The 27,991-nt window shown below is 34.2% G+C and overlaps 1 long non-coding RNA gene across 1 annotated transcript; it reads left to right on the forward strand.

Annotated features, from left to right (window-relative positions):
- On the forward strand, nt 1–27,875 carry LOC135132159 (uncharacterized). The gene is made up of 3 exons (XR_010280976.1): nt 1–318; nt 367–816; nt 27,726–27,875. It is a non-coding gene; the product is annotated as an uncharacterized LOC135132159 (long non-coding RNA).
- The last annotated feature ends 116 nt before the right edge of the window (nt 27,876–27,991 follow it).

Genomic DNA, 27,991 nt, shown 5'->3' on the forward strand with positions numbered 1-27,991 from the left:
CGCATCGAGACCGTAAATTAGTCTATTTTTGTAAGGTCTATGGTTGATCGATTGAAAGGCCTACGGTTGATCGATGATTAAGTCGATGGGATGCGTGCGATGATGCGTGGTAGAAAGGTCGGAGAAAAGATGGCGAAAGGACGCTAGTGTGGTGCCCAGAAAATTCGGTCTCCATCCATATTTTGTGAGGTTCCCGAAGGAACGAAGTTTGTGTTTTGGCGATGAGAGATTGTCTGGGGCACATATTTGTAAGTTTTGCCGACCGCAGTTGTGTAGCCACGAGTTAGTGCGAAGCACGTGGAGATCCCTTTTGATAAGGTAATTTTCGGGTTGATTTTGGTCTTTAGCTAAAGTTAATTACTTTAGGGATTAAGGCTGGAGTAAAGCAAGGTAGGCTAGCTTGTTGTTGAAGTGAATGAGTCAGATTCACCAGTATTTTTGGAGCCAGAAGTTGGGTGATATTCATTCCACGTTTTTTTTGAACAAGACGCCATTTTGTGGAGAATAGAAATTTTTCTATTAGAAGCCGAAAAGCTTTCTTAGAGGTCTTGAATCAAGCAGGACATGGTGTTGTGATAGCCAAGCGAATTTTGAGCGTAATCGAAATTTTGAGCGTGATGTGATGAAGTAAAGACACGTGGAAAGGCAACGTGGCCATTATCCGTGGCACTAGGGTCAAGCAAGAGCACTAGTAGGTAGAGCTTCTGATGGAGCTGTTGTTGTTGTCGAGGTCACCACGTAGTCGACTTCAGTATATTTTTTGAAGTACGAATCGTAGCTAGGAGGAGCAACGAAAGTCGTAGTCAGATAAGTTTAGTTAGTTAAGTTCTTATTTCTGGAATTGTTAAAGAGTTCTAATATTTCACTTGTTTGGGGGAAGGGTATTTAATAGCGAGAGCGAAGCGTTCAAATAAGTACTTATTTTTCGCGCTTTCATGACTATTGATTCTAGTCAGATATTTTGAAAACCCACAGTATTAGACATTTTTTTTTTTGAGCGTTGTTGTAGTTCCAATAGTTCTTAGTAAATCTGAAGTAATCCTTTTTTTTTATGTCAACTGCTTAATTAGAATTGTCATTATTTTACTGTGTAAATAAATCAATTTTAATAAAGGGATTGCTCGAGTCATTATCCTGCTTCAGGATCAGTAGTGCACTCAGTTCAGTCAGAAGTCAAGGTAAGTTCAAAGAGAGACAAGGAGAGTCCAATTAGTTTTTATTACCGTTATCGTTCCGGCAACGGGAACGTTAAGTGACTCAGCAGGTCGTTGCTGGCGCCCATAAATAAATTAATTGAATCACGAACCCTGCTCCCAGCGAAACCCTGAGTGCCGGTGCTTAATGCTCGTTTCGTTGGGTATAACAGCCCTGGGTCACTTAAAAAATAGAACGAGGCGTAGCATTATAAAATAAATGGCGACCAACGTGTGGGACCCGATAGAATAAACGGAGACAACGTATGAGGCCGTTGATGGTTGTGCTTTAGTTAGATGCTTTGCAACTCTCTCTCTTTCAACTAAGTTTTGCGTGTTGATTTTTGAATTTTGAACTTCTTGACATCCTGAACTGTGTGAACTGTGCTCACTGACTTGGAACTAAGGTATAGGCTTACTAAGGAACTATTTGAGAAGAAATCTTGACTTCCTGTTAGAACTTGTAAACTTTCTGAATTGAAACTTTGCGTTTTTTGTTAAAATGAGTATCGAATTTTCCGCGTGGGAAGCGCGATATTTGAGTCTGTCTGAGTTGGAATATGAATTGAGAATACGAAAGCTCAAGCCAAAAAGCTATCACGCGAGTAAAGTTAAAGCTCTAGATCGGGCTGTTGCACGAGAAGTTCCGGTGTGTATAGATCCCAAATATTCGCTTGTTACGGAGATAGAAGCGATCGAGGCGTCTTTGACTAGTATAACGACGGCGATTATAGAGTTAGATGAACAGGTGTCTGCGAATGACATAAATGTTTGTAGAATTAAGTCTCGTTTGGTTCATATAACTCAGAGAATTGAACGTTTTCCTCCAAAACCTGCCGAGGATGGAGAACAGATAGTAGAGGAGAAGAAGGAAACTTGGCTCGCGAACTATCTAGAATTAGAGTCAGACTTGTTAGAAAAGGTGGCGATTAAGGCAAAGGACTTGTCTAGTAGAACGTCTAGTTTGTTGCAACCAAGCGTAAATGCGGTAAAAGGAGTACCGGTTTATAAGTGGGGAATATCTTATGATGGGAAAACCAACCTCATCTCTTTTCTGGAGCAAGTAAATGATCTTATGGTCGCTCGGAATGTTTCTGAGGATGAACTTTTTACTTCGGCGTATGATCTCTTTAAGGAGCCCGTGTTAACGTGGTTTCGCTCGGTTCGGAGTACCGTAAATGATTGGTCTTCTCTAGTGACTTTGTTGAAAACTGTGTTTTTACCTCATGATTACGATGACAATTTGTGGTCGGAGATTTCAGTGCGTATCCAAGCAAAAGACGAACCCGTTCCAATTTATGTTGCCGCGATGAATACGTTGTTTGCGCGTCTGTCGGAAAAACCGTCGGAAGACCGAAAATTGAAGATAATTAAGCGTAATCTTCAGCCGTGCTATCTTACTGCGTTAGCCCTTCAAGAGGTAGATTCCGTTGAAACTTTGTTGTCGTTGTGTAAAAGGGTAAATGAAACATTGGTAGATAAGAGGAAATTTGTGAAGACTGCTCAGTTGAATGCCGCTACAGCTCGTGTGTCTGTTGTTACTAAAGAGAGCGATAAACCTAAAGGTCGCGAATTGAAACCAAAGCAAAAACCGATTACTTCGTCTTCGGCTAAATCAACTTTAATTTGTTGGAATTGTGGAGGTCCTAATCATGTCTTCAACCATTGTATGTTGCCGAGAGGAAAATTCTGCTTTCGTTGCGGACGGAAAGAGGTCACGACAGCTTCTTGTTCAAAAAACTAATTTCCGGATCACTTTCCAGGGGTCGCGGTGATCCAGTCCGTTCAAATAGTATAAAGGCTCCTAAATTCGAGAAGTCCTCGTGGATTTCCTGGTTAGGAATTGTTCGTCAGTTCTGTCGTAAACCGAATACTCAAGTTTCACCTTGTTTAGTTTCTAAAGTACAGGATAATCGTCCTTACATTCAGTTTAACATTCTTGGACGTACAGTCGCAGCTTTATTAGACACTGGAGCATCAGTATGTGTTATAGGGAAGGATAGTATGAATTTAGTGAAACAACTTAACCTGAAAATCCAACCTTCCAAACAGATTAGAAGTATAACCACAGCTGATGGCCAAACTCATCAGGTGCGAGGTTTAGTGTATCTTCCAATACAGCTTCAAGACATTTTTCAAGTTTTGCCATTTTTTGTAGTCCCTAACGTTCCCGGTGGTTTAATTGCAGGAACCAGTTTTTGTAAGGCATTTAAGATGCGGTTAAATTTTGAGGATGACACTTGGGATTTAGTTCATCAAAAAAGTAGCGTTCCAATTCACACGTTGGATAAATTGTGTAGTACCGAGGTAGAACCTTCTACGTCAGTTTCTAATCTGTCAAATGAACAGAGGGAAATCGCGGAAAAAACCGTTTCCTTGTTTAAAGTTCTAGGTGATGATCGTCTCGGAAGGACGGATAAGATTGTGATGAGTATCGATACGGGGGACAACAAACCATTTAAAGTGAGACAATACCCGTTCTCACCATATCTCTTACGTGTTCTTAATGAAAAGGTTGACGAAATGTTGCGGTTTGGCGTAATAGAACCCTCCCAGAGTGCATGGAATTCTCCAGTCTTGTTAGTAAAAAAACCTAACAAGGAGTATAGGTTCTGTTTCGATGGCAGACGTCTTAATGCAGTTACTAAAAAGGACGCGTATCCTCTGCCAAGGGTTGATCGTATTCTGAGTATGCTAAAGAGCGCTCGATTCATCTCGTCAATAGATCTCAATTCGGCATTCTGGCAGATTCCGCTAGATGAAGCATCCAGGGAAAAGACAGCTTTCTCAATTCCGGGTCGAGGGTTATTTCAATTCAGAGTAATGCCATTTGGGTTGTGTAATTCAGCTCAGACACAACAACGATTAATGGACGCGGTCTTTGGGCCCCAGTTTGAACCTAACCTTTTTGTATATTTAGATGACATTATAATCGTCTCGTCTACTTTTGAGGAACACATTATGATATTGAAGGAGGTATGTTCGCGTCTCTGCGAGGCCAATCTCACAGTTAATCTCGGCAAGTGCCAGTTCTTTAAGCAAAATCTTCGTTATTTAGGGTATGTAGTGAATGAAAGGGGTCTTCAAACGGATCCGGATAAGATCGAGGCTATAGTCAGCTACCCGCCTCCCACCACCACTAACGAGTTAAAACGATTTCTAGGTCTCTGCTCCTGGTATCGGAGATTCATTCGTCAATTCTCCTCTGTGTGTGCTCCGTTGAACGAGCTGCTGAAGAAAAGGAAAAAGGGTCAGTCCATTGTCTGGACGGACGAGGCAGAAAAAGCCTTCTTGGAGGTGAAACGATCTCTCGTTAGTGCTCCTGTATTGTCGAGTCCTGATTTCACGAAACCATTCACTCTGCAGTGTGATGCCTCTAATACTGGATTAGGAGGTGTTCTAACCCAGACTATAGAGGGCAACGAACATGTTATTGCTTTCGCTAGTAGGTCGCTCTCAAAGGCCGAAAGGAATTATTCAGTGACGGAGCGAGAAATGTTGGCTCTCATTTTTTCCATAGAAAAATTTCGACCATATATTGAGGGAACTAAGTTTACGGTGATCACGGATCACTATTCATTGGTATGGTTGAACCGGCTAAAGGAACCCACAGGACGACTAGCTCGGTGGGCGGTGAAAATACAACAGTATGATTTTGAAATGATACATCGTAAGGGAAAGTTTCATGTAGTACCGGATGTTCTTTCGAGAATTCCTTATGAGGAAGCAACCGTGAATGTTGTTGATAGTACAGTTAATGTTAGCGATACGTGGTATGAAACTTTAAGAGGAAAAGTTACAAGAAACCCTCATAAATTTCCTAAGTGGAAGATTCACGATGATTCATTGTATAAGTATGTACCGATAAAGAGTAAGGTCCAGACGAATAACTCGCCGTGGAAATTAGTGGTGCCTGAAGGTCAAAGACCAGAGATTTTGCGTGCATCGCATGATGTCCCGCAAGCGGCACATTTAGGATTTCAGAAAACCTTGAAGAGAATACAAGAAAATTATTATTGGCCCAAGATGCGAAAAGATGTGGAGACCCACATTGAAAGATGTAAGATTTGCGGACAAAATAAACCGTTGAGACGCTTACCTTTTGGACTTATGGGAAAGGAAAAGAATGTCCAGTTTCCGTTCCAGATAATCTCTGTCGATTTAATAGGTCCCTTGCCTAGGTCCAAAAAGGGCCACACCTTCTTGTTAGTCGTAAGTGACTGGTTCACTAAATTTTCGTTGTTGAAACCGTTAAGGAAAGCCACCGCGCAAGAAATTTCTTTGTTTATGGAGAATCAGGTATTCTTAGTGTACGGAGTGCCGCAGAGAATCATAGCAGATAATGGTACTCAGTTTGTCAGTACGCAATTTCAGAGTTTGTGCAAAAGGTACAAAGTACCAAAGGTATGGTATACCGCAAGGTATCATCCTCAAGCGAATTTCGTAGAGCGAAATAACCAGACGATAGGTACAGCGATTCGGTCATTTCTGACAGATCAGCATCGGCTGTGGGATGAACACATTCCTCACATCCAATTTGCGTTGAATACAGCAACTCATGAAGTTACAGGGTTTACACCCGCCTTTTTGAATTTTGGAAGGATTCTTCCTATATCAGGAGAGTTTTACGGGAAGTTCCCAGAGACTAGTAGTAATGGAGATACGTATCCCCCTTTGCTTCCTGAAGACCATAAGCAATACGGCGAGGAATTATCGCAACTTCCAGAACTATACCGTTCAGTTCGAAAAAGTCTGCAGAAAGCTTACAGAGAGCTTCTACGAGGTATAACCTTCGTCGTCGTCCTCTCTCATTCAGACCAGGCGATAAAGTATGGAAAAGGAACAAGGTCTTATCAAACGCTGCCAATTATTTTGCCGCTAAACTAGCACCAAAGTTTGTTCTTTGTGTCGTTCACAAGAAAAAGTCTGCTGTGGTCTACACCTTCAAAAATCTAGACGGATCACCAGCAGGGGATTGGCATGTGCAAGATCTTAAGCCATACAAGGAGACCGACGATGTTAGTCAGTCCAACCAGTAATGTTTTTTTGTTATCAACTTTCAGCATTTCATCCTTATGAGGAAGACCCTTACCAATTTTGACCTTTACCGATTTTGACTCTTACCGATTTTGACCATTACCGATTTGACGCCGTTGGCCGTGTGACACGCGCAGTTGTCGAAGCCTCATTAAGGACCTCTTTGTGTGTTAGGACATTTTCTTGGTGAAAAGGACGGACATTTGACAGATGACTTGTACAGTCTGGCCGATGGAGTATCGCCACGGTGAGCGAGACCGTGCTGCCAGCGAAGCAGCACGTGGTGTCGTCTTGGTGGACACTACCACACCACGTTAACCCCAGGATTTGACTTTTAGTTTTTTTAGTTAGTTTTCTACAACCCTACCGCGAGACTCATGAAGTCGAAAAACTCCCTGCATTAGGCGAGGGTCGGTAAGATTTTTCTCAGGGCTGTTAGGACGTGCCGATCGAGGATGAAATTCCTTCTAATTTTATTTTTTTGGCAGTGCGTCAGTTTACTTTTGTGATACGGGATCGGACGTGATGTATCAGCGTGAGTTCTATCTTGTCGAGATATTTTTTTTGTAGATTCTTACCGGATGTTTAGGTACAGAACAGTAAACCTTTGATTGTGGGTATAGAACATTCGATTTTCTTGTCTAAAGAACTGCTTGGTCGAGCTCAAGAGCCTGTCGATGGCCACGACGCGTCTCGAACATCCTTTCGCGAGGAATTGACAGAGCGGAGCCTCGGTTCGCGTAGTTTCCGAAGGCCAGAACGTCGTTTGGTTGGTGCTTCAGTTCGATGAGTGCAGTCCTCTATCTGACATTCCGTTTTAGTAGGTTAAGTACAATTTTACGGCTTAAGCCACTCTTTCGTTATTTTGATTTGTCTTCATTCAACTTTCTTCCTTATTTTTCTTTTCTGCAAACCCCGTCAGACCAAAACACGGTGGTGAGTGTTTTAGAAAAATGATGACTATTTCATTCGAATTTCCAGATTCTCGTCCAGAGTCTTCGTCTACTTGTTGCTGTCCAGCATTCTGGTTAACTTCTCCATCAGCATTCTGTTCTGGATTGCTACAAAAAAAAGTTTTAGATACTTCGGTATACAATATACTGGGTATTTTCTTACCTATATTCCATGTAATGTCGAAGTGAAACAACAAAACGTTGTTGCTCCTCAGGCGAGCTAAACATTATCAAAAGGTCAAGTCTTCTTCGATCCAAAAAATTAATTGTTACAGCATCGATCACTTCATTGTCAAAATTCTCAATGTCCTCTTTTACAATAACGTCTCGTTTTTGTCTATCACTTACGTCAACGGGAATAATCGTTATTCCGAACCCTTGAAATATCACTACATTTGCACTAAAAATTTAATTGTCGGCACCTTGCTGTACCCGCACATTGTTAAATGTAGTCATATTTGTTTTGTTTTGGCGACGTCGTTGAAGTCGTTCAAGTTGTAACTGGCGCAACTCGCTTATCATTACCTTTAATTCCCTCATGTGTAAAATAATCACAAAATACTATTATTTTATCACTGTTTTTACACGTACCTTCTTATTTTCTTTACCACAAAAACACACAACGTGCACACAACGGTCCTGGTCGTTTTTCGTTTTCGATTACTGCGCAAGCTCATTAGCTTGCAGCCGGATGTATAAATAGTTGCATAAATTGCAAGTATTAATTCGATTATTCCTCGACGCCAGGCTTCTACCTGTTATTTCCAAACTACATATTTGCAAGTCTAGTATGCATTATTATTTAAGCTCCAGATGTAAGAGTAAATTACCCATTTTATAGATTCGTTCAATAAACCGCCAGTTAAATGAAATTTTCCCCTCATTAGATATAAATTTTTATAACTTCATCTCGAATACTGAAAATTAAACTCATTATTCATACCTACATTAAATATTTCTTTTAGAGTAAACAAATGAATTGAACCACAAAATATTTTTAAAACAAATCATTTTAAGTAAGGTCAACAGCAGGTACACAAATTCAGTTTTAGGTACCTTATCTCCCATAAATAAATAAATAATAATTGTAGTTATTTGAGTAGATATTTGAATTTTCCAATTTATGTAAAAAATTACATAATAATATGTAAGTAAAATGTTGAAATTTACTATAACAGGATTAATATCCAAACGGTATTGTGTCAAAGTTTTCCAGAATAACTCTCTTGTCATAAACAAAACCAAATTCCTTTGTTTCTATTTTATTTAAAAGTTCTTTAGTTTTAGTATCTCTGGTAATTCGATTATATTGTGTACTGATTTTACTGTCTTTGTGTTCTAAAATATTATTCATGCTATCGGAATTAATCTTTTCGGACGTTTCATAGTTTAATGTAAATCCTTTAATTTTGCAAACAACTTTACCTGTATTAGTTTTATAACAATAACTTTTTGGACCTATTGATACCCAATCAGCAATCCATACGTCCTTACCTAATTCATCGGTCCAATCTCCCAATAGACAACCTGTTTTAACAGTGTTTTTACCATTATCTATATATACAATGCTATCTGTATCATAATATATTACACTTTCTCCTAATATGTTTAACATTTCGTACAATCTTAGTCTAGCATTTGCGGTTGTAAAAGCCGCTATGAATATATTGGTATTGAAATCATTTTCTACATAGCAACCTTTATACTTGTAATCAATTTGTAACATATTTTCGTTTAATTCATTGATATGTATATTATCAAGTCTGTCGTCTAATAAGATCTCATAAAATCTCTTAATATCTGTAACATACTCTGTTGCCCCCATATTTTGTCTTTGACCAAATTTACCCCATAAGGAATTTAAACAGATTTTTGCAACAGCTCTCTTTCCAGGATTATTTTCTATTTTACCCAATTCAATACCTAGATTTTCTTTTACGGCTTTTCTATATTCTTCTTCTGATTCAAAATCATTTCTCCATTCACTTGTCTCTAACTTTATTTTCATAAATTCTTTTACATATCCTTTAAACAAATAACTCGATTTTTGTTCAAAATGCCAAACTTCATCAATAGTTATTATTTTGTATCCTTTTTCAATTGCTTTTCTTACTTCGTTTGTACACCAGGTTCCTCTGATAATTCTTTGAGATTCCGTATGAGTACACTTATCTTTTTGATTATTTAATTTTGCACACAATTGACATAATGGGAATGTTAGTTTTTCATCGCCAGATTTCCTTTTATTTTTAACAGGTAAAATAGGGTGATACAAACCTCTTGGTGGTAAAATTGCACATTTTATTAAACCATACCATTTTGAATTATACGTAGGAGGTTTGAATATTTTAGTAGGATGTCCAACTGGATAATCATCATAACATTGTACTGTTGGATATAAACTACAAATATCTATATATTTCATTTTCTTTCCATTAACTTTTAGTTTTGTAGCATTAGTTCTTCCTCCGAAGAACGCATTTCTAGGATTAAGTTCTTCAATTTCTTTATATTTGCTTTTAATTTGTTTCATTTCTTCTTTATATTCTTTAGATTTAATCCAATTGCATTCCCACATTTCTATTAAATTATAGCCAGCTTTTTTTATTTGCTCGCTTCTTTCTATTGTTTGTTCATAAAGATCTTCCATAGTTGTTTTATTCTTATTATTAATAAAATTTGAACTATAACATTTTGTACAACCATGCTAAAAACAACCGTGATATTGATAGACTGTATTAGATTTTTCATCAAAGCCATCAACTTTTGATCCACATATTCTCACTTCACCATCGTTTAATGCATGTTTTATATTTGGATTATGAAAACTATTCAACCAAGAAATTGATTGTTGAGAATATTGATCTTTTTTTAGATTATCAACAACTGCAATTGTATCTTTCTTAATATATTTTGATCTATATATAGCCATACAAACACCAGCAATTGTAATGTATCTAAAAGGATCTATGTTAGCTATTTCTAGAAATTGTTTTCTTAATTCAAGACATCCTCTTCTTAATATATCCACATCAGAATTACAATAATCATAAAGTTCATTTTTAAAATCAAATAAATAATTTTCTTTTCTTTTTTGTTTATGCCATTCTAAAAACTCTTGCCTATCTTTTATTTTCATAGAATTAACACCATAGTATTTTGTATTTGGAATTTTTCCAATATAGTTCTGATTTTCTGTTGTATTGAAAAAATGTGGAAAATAACCTTTTTTAAGTTCGTTTAGGCCGAATGTTTTGGGGAAGTTTTTTAAAGGTCCTTGAACAAAATTACTACTATCAATAATTCTTAAATTAATTGATTTTATTTCCATTAACATTATTTTAGATCCATTATATATGCAGAAAGGTTTAATACCGTTTTCAACGCAATATTTTAGAATAAAGTAAGAATCATAACCTTTGCCATAATGTGCAATAGCTGTGTATCCTTTATGATCTCTAGAAACTAACCATTTACAGAAATCTTTGTTAGTCTTAAAAGAATCAACATTACCGTAAAAATCGTGAGCTATAACTAAATTAGGTACGTGTTTGCCCGTTTCTTGCATCGCCTCATAATCAAAGAATAAATATTTTTGTGTGTAAGAGCATTTAGTTGTACTAAATGAACATCCGCAATTAAGACATTGATAACCGTTTTCGTTCTTTGTCTTCGACTCCGGGATTTTTAAATCCCCTCGTGAATCGTCTTTGACTTGTGCTCCGCACCCTTTGGTAAACTCTGGGCTGACCCTGTCAGTCTTTCTTGGTATTTTAACACAATTTTTACATTCTTTACATTGATAAATGTGAGATTTTACTCTTTTGTTTGTTTTATCAGGAAAAGTTACTGTACAACCTTTTCTATCACAATTTTTACAACCTTTTACTTTGTATTCTTTACTACCGTCTTTTATTTTAGTTTGACAGATTCCACCTTTTTGCCGCTTCCATTGCATGTAACATTTATGTTTACGTATTTCAACCTCTTTATAACAATTTCTACATTTTTCCCAGCCACATTTGTGTTCTTTACTACCCTCTCCTATCATTTTATTACCTCTTTCAATAATTTTATTACATTTTTGGACCATTTTCGGTTTTGTACAAATTAATCTATTTCCTTCTTCAATCATTTTTTTACCTTCGTCAACCATTTTATCACCTCTTTTGAGTATTTTATTACACTATAAGCATTTATGAAATCTTTCACAAACTTCAGAATGATTTTGTAAACATTCTTGATTAAAACAGTATCTATTGCATTTTTCGCAATATATTCTTTTAGCAGAGTCTTCTTTGTGATTAGATTTGAAACACATTATGCATATTTTATCCTTTGTTTTGCATTTATGTTTATCTTTGTTTTGATATGGTTTATCACATTTTTTACAATAATAAGATTGACCATAGAAAGCTGTCATACTACCAATTGTATCAAAATGATTTCCATTTTTATATAAATATATTTTTATATCTTTTTCGGGCCCCGAATATATTATGGAATTAAAGCATTCCGCTGCTACGACTTTTATTTGAATATTTAATACTTTTTCTATACTTGCAATATCATGTAAGGTAAAATACTCTTCATTGTGTTCTTCAAGCTGATTACATAGCTCTTGAGCTAAAGTTGTTTGTAAATTTCTTCCCATTCTTATATATTTTAATTCATTATCATTATATTCCTTACCGAGTATAATGTTTGTATGATAAGTTAATCCAACAATAACGGCTCTTGGACAACATAATCTATCTTTATTTTTTATTTGTGTTATACTTTTCTTTGTTCTTGAGTCTTCTGCTATATTTAACAATCTTTTCGCATTAGTGGCACCTTTAGGCATATTAACTACTTCTACATGAAACGTACAACCGTATATATCTAAATCTTGATTTGAAGTTAAGATACTTTGAATTTTGTTTAATAAATTATCAATTTTAGAAGTTCTTGATAACCCTGTGGAAATAGGGGACCAAAGATCATTGTGATTAACTACTATATTTAATAAGTCTCCTTCTTTGAAATTTGTTTTCTCTTTTACTGTTTTAATCATATCATTTAAACCCTCTCTAATGGCAGTAATTTTTTTCATAATTATGTCTGAAAGATCAGACTCGGATGATTCTCGCCTGTCTTTCAATAATATAACTTTATAGTAAACTTTATGTTTCTTCCATTTTTTGCTGTATTCAGCTTTTGTTTCTATTATTTTAATTTTAGGTTTTTTTGAAAACTCTGTAAAATAATCATCTTCGATTGCAAAAGGTTCCTCACCAATTTTTTGTAATAATTCTGCCTTCTTCATTTTTGAGTAACCTTTGATATTCTTTTCTTTGGCAAGTTTTCTTAGTTCCTTCAACGTTTTATTTTGAGTCGATTTCTCTAATATTTCTTTCAATATTTCTTCTAAACTTGGCAATTCAATTTCATTAAGAATTCTGTTTATATTATCATTGTTTACATTATCTGAAATTTGTTTCAATAGCTCTATTTGTTTACTATTTCTCTTTATCTTTAAGTTTAGTTTGGTAGCAATTGATTTTAATTTTTTAATACTAACCCTGCTTAATTTTCTATGCCAATCTCCAGCATCCGACTCTTCTTTTAGAATTAGCCGTATAAGAACTGATTTAGTCTTTGAGTTATATTTTGAATAGTTCTTTAAGCTCTGTTTTTTTGCAATAGATTTTAATTTTTTTAAGCTTAGCTTATTTAGTACAGATTCATTATTTGACGGTAGTGGTAAAAAATATTTATCCATCCAAGACAATTTATGAGTTGAAGATGAACTAGAAGACGATTCTGGTTCGACATCTTTATTAATTTGTTCAATTATTTCACCCACTTTTTTTAAATCCCCTTTAGTAAGTTTTACAATTTCCTCAAGACTCATTTTAAGAAGTTGATCTTTCTGTATTTCCATTTATAAGAAAAAAGTTTTTGCAAAATATTTTTTTCAAAACTCTTAAACTTTATCGATGATTATAATATGTTAGTAAGATATGTTTTGGATAGTATTGCTTTCCTACTAATTTACCGCACTTGCATAATATTTTTTTACCTCTATATTGTTTATTCCAACATATGTTACACAAAGTTGAATAACCACCTTTGCTTTTTTTATTTGGATAAAAATTGTCCAAATCTTTTTCAGTATTGCAGTTTTTACAAACTTTTTTATCCATTTATTAGGAAGATATTATTTCATAATAAATGACTCATAATACCAAAAGGGAACAGTCAGCTAAACAAAAGATAAACATAATAATTAAAAAAGATTACACATTAACAGAGTCTAGTATTCCGTCAGTGAAGAATTTAAATAATATGCGATCAAGACAATTAGCATTAAATTTTTTAGCACAAAAAGGAGACCCTACTTCTAAAAATATTACCTTAAAAGAGTTTGCTAAACAGAATAAAATTGGTGAAAATACAATTAGGAATCAAATAAAATTTCTCACTGGTGAAACATTAATTAAACATAACAAAAAATCAAACAATATAGAACAATATAACAAAAAACAGAAACAAATTAAATCTAAACACAAATCAAACACATCCCAATCAGATTACAAAGCGTCCCTGAAAGCTGGCAGTACAAAAGAGGCTGAAGAAGAATTTGATAAAAATTTTAATAAGACTATAAATTCCCTATCTAATAAATAATGGCACTAATTGATGTTGCAGACAAAAATCAGGTAAAAATTATTCTAAATAGAATAAAAAAAGACTGCATTGAGTTTAATAATTTATCTGTTGGCAATAAAGTTAAAGCATCTAATCAACTGTATATGGAAAACAGAATTTTAAAAGAATTAGGAAATGCTGCAGTTGAAACAATAGAAAAGATGGACGAAGAAATCGAGCATAAAGATAACAAAATTAATGTATTGGAACAAGAATTAAAAGATGTAAATAGTTATGATGAAGAAAAAATAAACGCATTACTGAATAAAAATCCTGTTATTAGGTATAACAATAAAGAACGAGCAAAAAGACGTTTAGCAAACACTCTTTCTCTAGTTAATAAATGAATACAGCGAATTTATTAATCAAGGCAAACTTAAAGATTGTTGAATTAACAAAAGAAAAGAAAAAAATTATATTTATTTTTATTTGTATTATTTCAATAATTTTTATAATAATGTTAGTTGCATTTCTGCTTCGTATATACCCTCTTTAATTTTTTCACCATTAAGATCAGAAACAAAATAAATCCAAACATTATATACACGTTTTTCTACAACTGTAAATATTTCTTCTATCCAATTTGTTTTTAATTTGTTACGATATACGTCAACCATATTAGATAATCTAATTCTATCGCCAACTTCAAATTTTGGTTTTTTATTTGTTAATGTAATCATATATACGGTTTCTAACAATTTTCTTTCATTTCTTTTATTTACATCTTTTGGTTTCATTTTAATAGTAGTATGATAAGAATTGTTATAGGATTTTATAATTTTTGGAAGTGGTGAAATCCAATCAAAACTGTCATATAATATTGGCTTGAATTTATTTCCTAAAGTACGGTTGAACCTCTCAACAAAGAAAGCTTTATTCTTTGTTCCTGTACTGTAAAGATTGATATTGTATTTATTTAAAACGATCCTCATATCTTTATTATAAAACTCTTTTCCTTTATCAGCATGTAAATTTTTTGGTGGATTGTGTTTATCTTTAATCGCTTGTTGTATGATTTTTACAAATGCATTAGCTACTTCTAATCCTGATTTAGTTTTTAAAGGTTCTACCCATACAAATTTAGAAAAGGTGTCTTCAGCAACTAGAATATAGATAAATCCCTTGTTGATCTTTTTAAATTTATTAAAATCATTCGTCTTCGCCTTTGGCTCTTTTGTTCTTAAAGTATAGCTTGGATCTTCTGATTTTCCTTTTGGTCTGTAAAAAACATAAATATCCATTTGCCAAGTATCATCAAGACCTTTGTGTTGGAATACTCGTGTTTCATAGTTTTTCCTAGCGGGTTTGAATAATTCAATAATTAAAATATCTTCAGGTGATTTTGAAAAATTATTTTTCACTGATTGACAATTTCTGCAAGTTGATATTCTTCTCCAGCGTTTATATTTTACAATAAATTTCCTTCGGTCATGAGCGCTTCGCACGAATTCTGGTTCTTCAGTGGATTTAGTTTTCGTTTTGCATATTTACCATAATCCATTTATTTGATTCTAATTAATGAGCGTCCCTGAAAGGGACTACGGCTCCGCAGGCCGATTTTTTTATATGTACTTTTTTTTTACCGCATGCAAGACATACTGATGAGTAATAATTCTTACCCTTTTTATCTTCTTTAATAACTGTATTTTTGTTACCTGTGTTTGTTTTACATTTAACACAATAAGTATTCATTTATAAATATGAAAATTACGTTAAAGAGTTTAATATTTTAAAACAATATAAAATCGCCGAAGGGAATTAATCCTAACCATTGAGTATATTTGATAAGAAAAACATAATAATAATAAATGATCTTTTATACTTCATTCAACATGGAATTAAGAAAGATTTAAAGAAAATTCGTCTTCGACTCATGAAGTGTTTCACACGAATTTTAGAAAAGAATGGAACAGAATATCAATTAATAAATTACGATTTGCTTCGCATGATACACAGTGGTCCACTTTGGCTTCACCCGAATTTTAAAAATGTTTTCAAATGTTTTTTCATTTCCTCATAAGGTAATTTTGTTAATAATATAATACCAATTTTTCGTAAAATTTCAACTTCTTCATCTTCTGTCAGATTAAGTTCAATTTCTTCACCATTTACTATACAACAGACAGTAGAGATACCATTTTCATTTAAATTGATTACTATATTGTTTTCCATTTATATGTATATGTTTTATTTTGTAAATAATTCAGGCGAAGCCCTCATGAGCGTCCACACAGTGGACTTGTGCGTAGCATGCGAAGCGATTGTGCGTAGGTCAAAGACGTTATACAGAAAACTTGACTAGCATATAAAAGAAAATCGGAGTACTTAATAGATAAGGTTTATTATGATTATAACCACCGAGATTTTCATCCGTGTTTACTTTTTCTTTTTTTATCATAAAAGATAGAAGATCAGATTCTCTAACAATAAAGGGTTTAGAAACATCTATTGTTCCTTTATTATTACTGATATTCAAATCTTTCAAGAGAGCTGTTGAATAGAATTTTATAACTTCTACATTCATTGGTAATCTAAGAAATCGTTCGCCATCAAAAGAAAAGTCAAGCAGATTTTGTCCATGAACTTCCTTAATAAAAATAATTTTTCCTACAAACTGTAAAAAAGAATAATGAGCATGCAAAGCACTAGTCAAAGACGGTTTTTTCATGAATTCTGTTTCAAAATTAATTAACCTTTCTCCGTAAGTATCTAGTTGTCCTTTATTGACAACATCATACTTATCAATTGCATCAGCAGTTTTAACTAATCTTCTATTACCAATATCGATATATCTTTTTGTAGTGGTTAGATTCGCTAGCGGAGCTCTCTCATCTTTTTTAATCATATTACTGAGTTCGGGTTTAACAATTTTTAGAATACTCTGAGAATCATCTTTTTTAATCATGTTTTCTAATTCGGGCTTAACAATTTTTAAAACGCTTTCTGAATCATCTTTTTTAATCATATTACTGAGTTCAGGTTTAACGATTTTTAAAATACTTTCAGAATCATCTTTTGTAATCATATTTTCTAATTCAGGTTTAACAATATTTACAATAGTTTCTGCTGCAAAAAATGTTTCAAAGAATGCAGAAAGCGATGATGTAAGCGTCCCTGAAAGGGACTACGGCTCCGCAGGCGAATCAGATCAATTATTATCATTACCGAAATCACCTTCGGTGCATACCGCAATAAGTTCAGCGAAGCCTCACGAAGAATCAAAGATTCTGAGTTTAGATCCGGATAAAGATTTCAATTTTGATATTATTGAAAAAAAATTTAAATTTGAAAAACCTTCACATTTATTATCGTTAGACATTAGAAATCGAAATACAAAAATTGATACAACTATACCCGAAATATCAACTAAATTAAAATCATTAAATGCACACATTACAAATGCAAAGAAATCACAAGAGCAAGAAAAAATTGATAATTTACAATATGTGTATTCACAGTTGAAAAAATATAAACGTGCTTTAGAAGATATTCGAAAAATTCCTTTCTACGAAAGACAGCAAACAGGAAGCAGTATTTTTTCAGATCCGAATGAAATGGTAGAACGTCTTGATCTATTAATTGCGTCAAAAAATGCTGGAAATGATTCAATTGAAGTATATAATGAATGCGTAGAAATACTTGATAAATTGTTTAAAATGAAACTTATAAAAAAGTCAGATCACAAAAAGATATTCACGACACTTGGCATGCTTTTTTAAGCTGAATAAATGAGCCTAATACACATCAGATCTAAAGAAAATGATTTTGAAATAAGTTATTCTGAAAATCCTATTAATTTATCAGGATTAAAAGGTGAAATTGCTTTAAAAACAGCAAGTCTCTGGTATAGTTGGGATAACATTACTGAAGAGTATAAAAATAATGAAATAAAATACAGGTCGTCCCTAAAGGGACTAGTGCAGCGCATGTCTAAAGACCCTCGTGAGCATAAACAAAATGAAATTAGAAAAGATGGGGTTCGGGTTGAACAGGATTGGAAGATATTAAAATTACCAAACGGTCTGTACGATGAAAATGAATTAAATAATTATATCCAAGAATATTTTGGAACGTTTGAAACACCCCCGTTTTATTTTGATGTAAATTATGCAACTAATCGTTTTATGCTAATTATACGCGACATAGATTGTGAAATTGACTTTTCCCACGGAAAGATTCATGAGCTTTTAGGATTTGATAAAAAAATATATAAACAAGGAATAAACTATGCAACAAAAATTGGTAATATCACCAAAGATATTGATCAAATTTTGATTCACTGTTCCTTAATTTCATCTAGTTATCAAAACAATCTTAAAAGTGATGTTATATACGCTTTTACTCCAAATATTTTCCTAGATCTTTAATTAATATTGAACCAACGCATCCAAAATATTTACCAATTAATCGTACGGATTATATATTTCATATTCGCATTTCTGTTACAAATCAGCTAAATCAATTGATAAATTTTAATGGAGAGTGCTTAAATTTTGTTCTAGATATTCAGTAATTGGCTTCGCCTTTGGGGGACGTCTTACCTGATTCTTTCTTGTAGAATAAATGGTACTTGTCGTTCATAGAAAACAATTATTTCCGAAACAATATGGGTTTGGTCTTAAATATCACAGAGATATTAGAGGTGGAAATATTTTTCAATCTATGAAAAAATTTGCTATACCAGCATTAGGCTTCTTATATCGCAATATACTAAAACCTTTTTGGAAAAATAATAAAGAGGATATCATTCAAGGTGTAACTTCAGGGCTTAAAAATATAGCGTCTACATACGTAAAATCACCGCCGTTTTCTACATATAAAGAGGAAATTATAAATCCCATTCTAAACAAAATGAAAGAAAAATCGTTGAATGAACATTTACGAGGCGACGGATTAAAAACGGTTAGGTCAAAAAATCGACTAACTAAAAAATCAAAGGATACTATTAAAAATCTGATAAAGCCACAGAAAACAATAAGAACAACGGATTATACGTGGTATGAAAATGTAATTACAGATATACTCAAAAATAATCAATTTGAATATGAGATAAAAAAGAATAGAAAAAACTCTATGGATATTTTTATAAAAAAAAATTATGATGAAGAAAGATTTAAATATGGAGTAAAAGAAGCTCTAGAAGATATACCAAACTGTGATGGAGATGGTGTGCAAATTAATAATCCACGGCATATTAGAGATATACATTTTTCGAAATCTGATATGACGTTTAGCTTTTACAAAGGGTCTTTGACTAGTGCTCCGCACGCTTCACATGCCTAATTCATTTTAAAAGAATGTAAGCCGGGCATGCCCTTTTTTATTTAAATAAATGGAAAACGTTGTAGACAATTTATGGCGTATTGATGAAATGCCTGTAATTGATGAATCAACAAAAAGTTATACTTACAATGAAATAAGAGAAAGTAATATCAATGTGAAAGAACTTGAACAGTATACGCTCGAAACTAACATAAGCGGATGGAAACATTTATCAGGTGCTTATATTTTTGTCAAATCTAAAATTAAAAACGATCCAAATAATTATGCAACTATATCAAACAATGGAATCAATGATTTTGACTATGTGAGGCTATTCTATGAAGAGGCATTAATAGAAGAAACAAATTATGTGGGTGTTGCTACGTTAATTTCAAATCTGATTGAATTTTCAGGAGATGTATCTGATACTTCAGCATCACAATTATGTTGGTATCCAGACACAGCAGATTCAGCAGATACATCTCAATATAAATATGATGCGCAAAATAAATCTGAAAATTTTAAAGATTTAGATGTTGATATAAAAACTATTATTTCAAAAATCACAAATAATTCTGCATTCAATAAAGGATATTTAGAGAGATGGTTGTTAACAAAAGATGAAAAAACTATTACAAAATTTATTCCTTTATCTAAAATTTTCCGGTTTGTACGAGACTGTAACAAAGTTTTGAATGGAAAAATTCGCATTGAATTACGTAAAAATAGGGTGAAAAATATATTACATGCTAAAGTTGATGGAAATTATGATTATGAAATATCTGATATTAGTTTGTGGATCCCAATAGTTAAACCCTCATTAGAAACTGAAAAAATGTTATCTTCATTATTAGTTAGCAAATCTAACTTTCTTTGTGGATGGAATGCACTTAACTGTTACCGTAGTAATTTGTGGTCTTCTGGAAGTGGAAACTGGCGCGTTGTAAATAATCAAAATAAAATATCTAGAGTTTTTATAGTTTTTTCTAGAGCTGAACGAAACGATAATTTTACCAAGACAATGTTGATTTTTGATAATATGAATTTAGAAAGAATAAATATTAAAATCAATGGTACCCAACATCCTACTTACGAATATCAGGTGAATAATGAGGATTTACAACGCTTGTATACCGCATTCCTCTCTTGTAATTATAAAAAAGATTTGGATGAAGGTACGTGCGTTAGCTATAAAGATTTTTGTAACCTCTATTTAGTTGTTGCTTTTGACGTAACAAAAGAAAATGATGAAAATTTATTTAGTAAAACAAAATCATCTGAACTAGAAGTTAATTGGACATTAAAAGATTATCAAAATGTTAATTACTATATGTATGCCGTAGTTGAATCTCAAAGAATTGCAAATATGAATATCATAGATGAAAAGATTTATTTGGAAATGAAGTAAACGAGCTTTTATTTAATTAAATAAATGAATGATTATAAAGTATATTTATCACCCAATCAAATAAAGAAACTCCGAAGTTGTAAAGAAAAAAGAATAGATTGTAATATAAGATTCGATTTAACAGAAAGACCTAATAATACTATTAAATTAAGAGAAAATCAGATTGATAAAATTAAAAAGTGTAAAAAAGAGAAGAAAAAATATTGTAATATCAAATTTTCTCCAACACAGATAGGTGGATTTTTACCTGCTTTAATTCCTGCAGCGTTAGCTGTAGCCAAAGTATTGGGGTTAGGTGCTGCTGGTTATGCTGGTACTAAATTAGCACAAAAAGCCTTTGGAGATGGTATAAAAAAAAAGAAGACCGGCAGCGCCAGCTCAGAGTCAAAGACGAAGACAAAGACATATGGACAAGGAATAAAATTGATAGGAAAAAGGGGTTAAGTAATATAGAAATATCTAATATTATGAAAAATTCGGGTTTGTCTCAGGAAGCTACGCGAAATTTTCGAGGTGTTTTTGCAATTGACATGTTACCAAAAAAAATTAGAAAAGATGAATCAGGTATAATTAATTTTCAACCCTCTAATTGTTATGGCTCACACTGGGTATGTTACATAAACAAACCATATTTAAGAAATATTTTATATTTTGACAGTTTTGGAATATCTCCACCAGAAAAAATTAAAAAATATTTACTAAGTAGTGGAAAAAATATTGCGTGGAATAGCACGCAGCTACAAATGAATTCTTCTGTTTTATGTGGTCATTACTGTATATATGTGATAATTAATGTCAACAGAGGCAAAGATTTTTATGATATATTATATTCTTTTAAACAGCAAATGCCCACTGTCTGTTGTGGGGGAGCAAAGACACTAATGATAGAGGAAGAACACTAGCTGAATATCTTTTATCAACAAATCTAGAGATTCTCAACCGAGGCTGCGAACCAACTTTCGTAACATCACGTAGTCAGTCAGTAATAGATATTACACTGGCTACATGGGATATCTCACAATATATAATGGGATGGCACGTCTCTAAAGAGGCGTCAGTGTCAGACCATAGATGGATCATGTATACATCAAAATGTATAGACATGGAGATAAAGACGTACAGGAACCCTAGGCTGACGAACTGGGCTTCATACAACGAAGAACTGGACGACAGACTGGGGACCTCCGTGCAGTCTATACCAACAGAATACAGTTCGACAGAAGACATAGAGAAAACCTTGACCATTATCAACGACTCTCTAATGTCAGCGTATGAGAAAAGTTGCCCCCTAAAGAAGGAAGGTCTGGGCAAAGGTACACCATGGTGGAACCGAAGGCTCAGCCTACTTCAATCGGGGCTAAGAAAACTTTTCAATAGAGCAAAAAACACTAAGAAAACTGAAGACTGGGAAGCCTATAAAGAGCACCGGAAAGAGTTTAAGAAAGAATTAAGAAAGAGGAAACGGGAAACGTGGAGATCCTTCTGCAGCGACATAACGTCGACTGCTTCGGCCGCAAGGCTGAAGAGAGTTCTCTCGAAGGACCACACACATCAACTAGGTTTCCTAAAGAAAGAAGATGGCACCTTTACAGCCACCTTAGAAGAGTCCGCAGAACTTTTGCTGCAGACCATGTTTCCAGGCAGCACACGGACTACCTCCCATTCCAAAAGGGATGTAGTCGGTACTCAACCTTCCCCGAAGGACTGGGCGCTGGCTGCAAAGGTAGTCACGGAGGCAAGACTGGAGTGGGCAGTGGACAGCTTTTCCCCATACAAATCTCCAGGAGTTGACGGTATTTATCCCGCCCTCCTGCAGAGGGGAATGAGCAGACTACGCCCTATTTTGTTGCCAATGCTTCGGGCGTGTCTGGCTTTCAGCTACATACCGAATGCATGGCGAAAAGTAAAGGTTATCTTTATACCTAAGCCAGGACGACAAGATTACACCTTGGCTAAATCCTACAGACCAATTAGCTTAACATCATTCTTGCTGAAAACGCTAGAAAGACTAAGCGAAAAAGAGATTCGGGAGACTGCTTTGAGCAAGCAACCTCTACATCCGAACCAACATGCCTACATCCAAGGAAGATCCACCGATACGGCCCTACACACAGTTGTAAACCGTATAGAGTGGGCGATGGAGAACAAACTCTTCACCTTAGGAATGTTTTTGGATATTGAAGGAGCGTTTGATAAAACGACTTTCAAAAGCATAGAGCTAGCCCTACGAGAGCACGACGTGGACCCCACCCTGAGTAGGTGGGTGGCCGGTATGCTGAGGAACAGGGAAGTAATGATTAATGTAGGTGGCACTGAGATCGAGGCTGTTGTAGACAGGGGATGTCCTCAGGGAGGAGTTCTCTCTCCTGTACTGTGGGATACTGTCGTTGACAGCCTGATACGACGCCTCAATGATCTTGGCTACCACACAATTGGATACGCGGACGATCTAGTCATTCTGCTAACAGGAAAAAACGTAGATACATTATGTGAGATAATGCAAGCTGCAGTAAAAATAGTCGAGGAATGGTGCAGCAGACATACCCTCTCCGTTAATGGAGAAAAGACGAAACTAATCCTGTTCACCAGGAAAAGGAAAATTGGCACACTACAGATGCCAAAAATATTTAACACAACGCTTCAACTTTCGGACGAAGTCAAATACCTGGGAGTTGTATTGGACTGGCGACTGAATTGGAAGAAGCATGTAGATGATAAAGTAGAAAAGGCACGCTCGGCTCTTTGGCAATGTCGTAGGGTGGTGGGAAGGTCGTGAGGTTTAAATCCCAAGATCGCCCTCTGGATCTACACGGCAATAGTCAGACCGATGCTGTGCTATGGAGCTTTAGTTTGGTGGCCCAGAGCCAGACAAAAAACAACAGCCCTGCAACTTGAACACGTTCAGAGAATGGCGTGTCTCAGTGTTACAGGAGCAATGAGGACCACTCCCACAGCGGCTCTGGAGACTCTTCTTTGCTTAGCACCTCTTAACCTTTACATAGAGGAAGCGGCAATGACGACGTCTCTAAGACTTCACTCTCTGGGAGTATGGAACAAACAAGGCCGCACAACGAAGCACACTCGGATCTTAACGGAGGCGTTCAACAGAATACCCTTGTTAAGGATGGGCTGTGACCGAATGGGCACAAAATTAATATATGAGAAGACATATAGAATATCAATGAATGATAATTCAGAAGGACGAGCCGACATACATATCTATGTCGATGGTGCCAAAACAGATAGTGGTTCAGGAGCCGGCATCTACTCCGAACAACTGAACGCACAAATTAGTGTACCTCTCGGCACCCACACGTCTGTCTTACAAACAGAACTGATGGGAATAATGCTGGGAGCTAGAATCATTGCTGAACGTGAAATCGGCAACAAATCAATACGCATACTTACTGACAGCAAGTCTGCACTACTAGCCCTGGACAGCTGTATGGTTCGATCCGGGCTGGTTTGGGAGTGCAGACAAACGCTAAAGTATGTAACGCAGAGGAATAGTGTGGAACTTTGTTGGACCAAAGGACACAGTGGCAACGAAGGAAACGAGAGGGCAGATGAGATGGCGAAGCGAGCCGCGCGCATGCCCTTCTGGGGACCCGAACCGGCAATCACGCCTTCGGTCGCCCTCTCGAACGAACTCGTAAAGCAATATACCCAGAGACGCCATGAGCAGATATGGGTGAAGTTGAGCAGCTGTCGGCATAGTAGAGCTTGTATGGCGACACCAGACCGTAAGTTGACGAAATTTTATCTCTCACTTTCAAGGGACAAACTGCGTAAACTGGTAGGATTCCTTACGGGATATTACCAGTTTAACAAACATCTATATACGATAGGGGTGGTAACAGACCCAATCTGTCGTGGATGCAATGAAGAAGAGGAAACAGCTGAGCACATTCTTCGTGAGTGTCCAGCCCTAGCCTCCTACAGGGAATCCATACTAGGGGACATCTGGCCTAGTATGGCAAATATCAGGGAGTTTCCACCCTCTGCATTACTCAAGTACATTCAAGCAGTTGGGTGGCTTGACGAGTAGAGGAGCGGGAAAACACCTTGGGGAAGGTACAATGGGCCCAAAGGCGAGGCCTAAGTGCCGGCTGGCCACGGTCAGCCCCCATAAATTAAGAATCCAGAATCCAGAATTCTTTTAAACAGATACCGTGTCGTTTAAATGAGAAAACTACTATTTCAATATTTGAACGTAATTAAAAAAATATATTATCTATATGTTATAAATGGAAACATATCTACAAAAACGCTTGTATGTATACAGAAAAAGTTACTTATATTTTTATAAAATTGGAATCGGATTATCTATTAGTAAATTATTATTTAGTGCATCGGGATTATCATCGTTAGCACTACCTCCACTAGTTTGTTTATCTCTTGGCGCAGGGGTAATAGAAATCTTAGATAAGAGGTTAAAAATATCAGAAAGAATTGAAGAATATAAGTTGGTTTATAAATTTTATCGACAGTTATTGCATTTATATAAGGCTGATAAAATAAACGAAAAAGAAATAAATTTACGTGAAGAGGAATTTATCAGTAATTTTAATTATTTTCCTAGAGAGAAATACCTAGAAAAAGTCCGCTTAAACGGAAATTAAATTCGTCTGCGACGTATGAAGTGTTTCACATAGTAAATAATTAAATAAGACAATTATTTTTTAAGATATTTCAATTGTTTAATTTGATATTTACTCTAATAAATGAAATATATTATTCTTTTCTTATTTCTCACTACTGTAAAAAGTTCAGATGATGTCTGGCACGGCCAGCCCAGAACAGAAGGCGATGTTAATATTAATAATTATTTAGAAAAATTTGGGTATTTAGAGAGTAATGGACCATTAATAACTGAAACCAGTGAGGCATTAATAAAGTTTCAAGAATTCTATAATTTACCTGCTGATGGAACATTAAATCAAGAAACACTTGTTTTGATTAATACTCCTAGATGTGGTGTTAGAGATAATCCAACAGCTTATAGAGTTCACACTAACAAATGGTCTAAAACAAATCTTAAATGGTATTTTTCGTTGGCAACAAACGAAATGAAACAATTAGCACAAAAAGCCTTTGATCAATGGGAATCTGTTTCAAATTTAAAATTTGAGTTTAATAGTATTAAACCGGATATACTTATTTCATTTGCTAATATGCCGTTTCAACATAATCATAATTCCCGGTGTCAAAAAGGAGTATGTTCTAACAGTTTCGATGGGAAAGGTAATATTTTAGCACATGGATTCTTTCCAAATAATGATGAATGTCGAGGAATTCATAAATCAGAAAACTGGTATTTTGGAGAACTAGGTAATACCCCTGACGGATAAACAAATTTTTATACGGTATTATTGCATGAGATTGGACATACTTTAGGTATTGAACATTCTGCCAATGATAAAGCAATTATGTATGCTTATTATAAAAGAGATAGTGATAAATTAACGCAAGATGATATTTGGGCAATTCAATATTTATATGGAATACCTGAACGGTCAAAATATGAATCAATACCAACTACAACTACCACAACTACTGCATCTACCACAACTAAAAAACCTATTACTTTGACTCCTAGAAAGACTGATTCATTACCTGATTTATGCAGCTTAAGTGAAACTATTAACACATTTTTAATAGCAAATCATAAATTATATATTTTCAACAAGAAATATGTCTGGATTGTTAATTTAAAAGACATGAGCTATGATAATAAACCAAAATTAATTACAGATTATTTAACTTTTTTACCAGATAATTTTCAAGAAATATCACATATTTATCAGAGACCAGATGGAACTATTTTGTTAACAACAAACAACTTATATTATATTATTGATTTTCCTAGTTTCGTTGTTAAAAATGGTTATAATGGAAGATCTATCACAAGTTTGGGTGTTCCTAGTGGAAAGAAAATTAATGCAATATTTAGTACTTATTCTGGTCAAACTTATGTATTTTATGACAACACAATGTTTATACAATTTGATGAATGTCTGTTTAGACCTAAGAAACATGGTATGATAGCTGAATTGTTTTCTAGTATTCCTTCTAATGTTGACAAAGCGTTTAGATATATTAATGGAAAAATTTATTTCTTTAAAGACAATAATTACTACGAGTATCATGAATTTTTGCAAACGACAAAATCGTATAAATTTGATTTATCTATTTTTGGAATTAAATGTATTATAGATAAAATTATGATTTTACTAAATAAGCTTAAATAATTTTTTAATATAAATGGATACCAAAATAACCTTATCTTCAAACAGGAACGGTGTTTCTAATCTTTGTTATAAAGTAAACGAAGAAGAAACTAAAATTGATCTAACACCAGATGAAGAAATTGAACTACTACGAAAAATTTCTGTTATTATTCTCACAAAATTACCTCCAGAAGTAGCACATAAACATCTGAAGAAATTTTTGAAATTCGCCTAATTTGGTAAATTAATTTTTTATATCAAACTTCATAGTTAATAATTATTTATTTTTTTAATAAATGACAGAACCAAAAGTTGATTGGGAATGCATATCACGAAAACAAAAATTATCTGAAGATTTTATAAAAGAATTTCAAGATAAAGTTGAATGGGAATGCATATCACGCTTTCAAGAATTATCTGAAGATTTTATTAGAGAATTTCAAGATAAAGTTGATTGGAAAGGTATATCAGGCTATCAAGAATTATCAAAAGATTTTATTAGAGAATTTCTAGACAAAGTTGATTGGTTTTGGATATCAATTCATCAAAAATTATCTGAAGATTTTATTAGAGAATTTCAAGATAAAGTTGATTGGGAATATATATCAGAGAATCAGAAATTATCAGAAGAATTTATTAGAGAATTTCATGATAAAGTTGATTGGAAAAATATTTCAGAGAATCGGGAATTATCAGAAGAATTTATTAGAGAATTTGATGATAAACTTGATTGGTGTTAATTCTATTATTTATCAAAAAAGTTGAGTATACAAGACAGGGTATTTTACCCCGTCGGAAAAAGGGTATAATAAGCTTAATATTTTTATAATTCAATAGTAATTTAAAATCTTTGGAATTTATTTCGATTTTTGGTATAGCATTTTCGTCTTCTTGTGGGTTTTCCTCCTTACATTCCGAATTTTCTTGTTTATTCATTATTTTTTTGTAGCAATCCAGAACAGAATGCTGATGGAGAAGTTAACCAGAATGCTGGACAGCAACAAGTAGACGAAGACTCTGGACGAGAATCTGGAAATTCGAATGAAATAGTCTGAACAATAATAAAACATTAAGTATTTGCATTTTATAATACAATAATTATTTTCATTTTATAATATGTACTTACACTAATTATTTTCATTTTGTAATACACTTTATTTGAATGATTTTTTTTCATTTTGGATTGGTTTACTTTCTTTTTGAATAAAGGTTGGA

This window comes from Zophobas morio, unplaced genomic scaffold (genome assembly GCF_036711695.1).
Source record: "Zophobas morio isolate AGI-343-1 ecotype UQ-CSIRO unplaced genomic scaffold, CSIRO_AGI_Zmor_V1 ptg000021l, whole genome shotgun sequence".
Taxonomy (NCBI): domain Eukaryota; kingdom Metazoa; phylum Arthropoda; class Insecta; order Coleoptera; family Tenebrionidae; genus Zophobas; species Zophobas morio.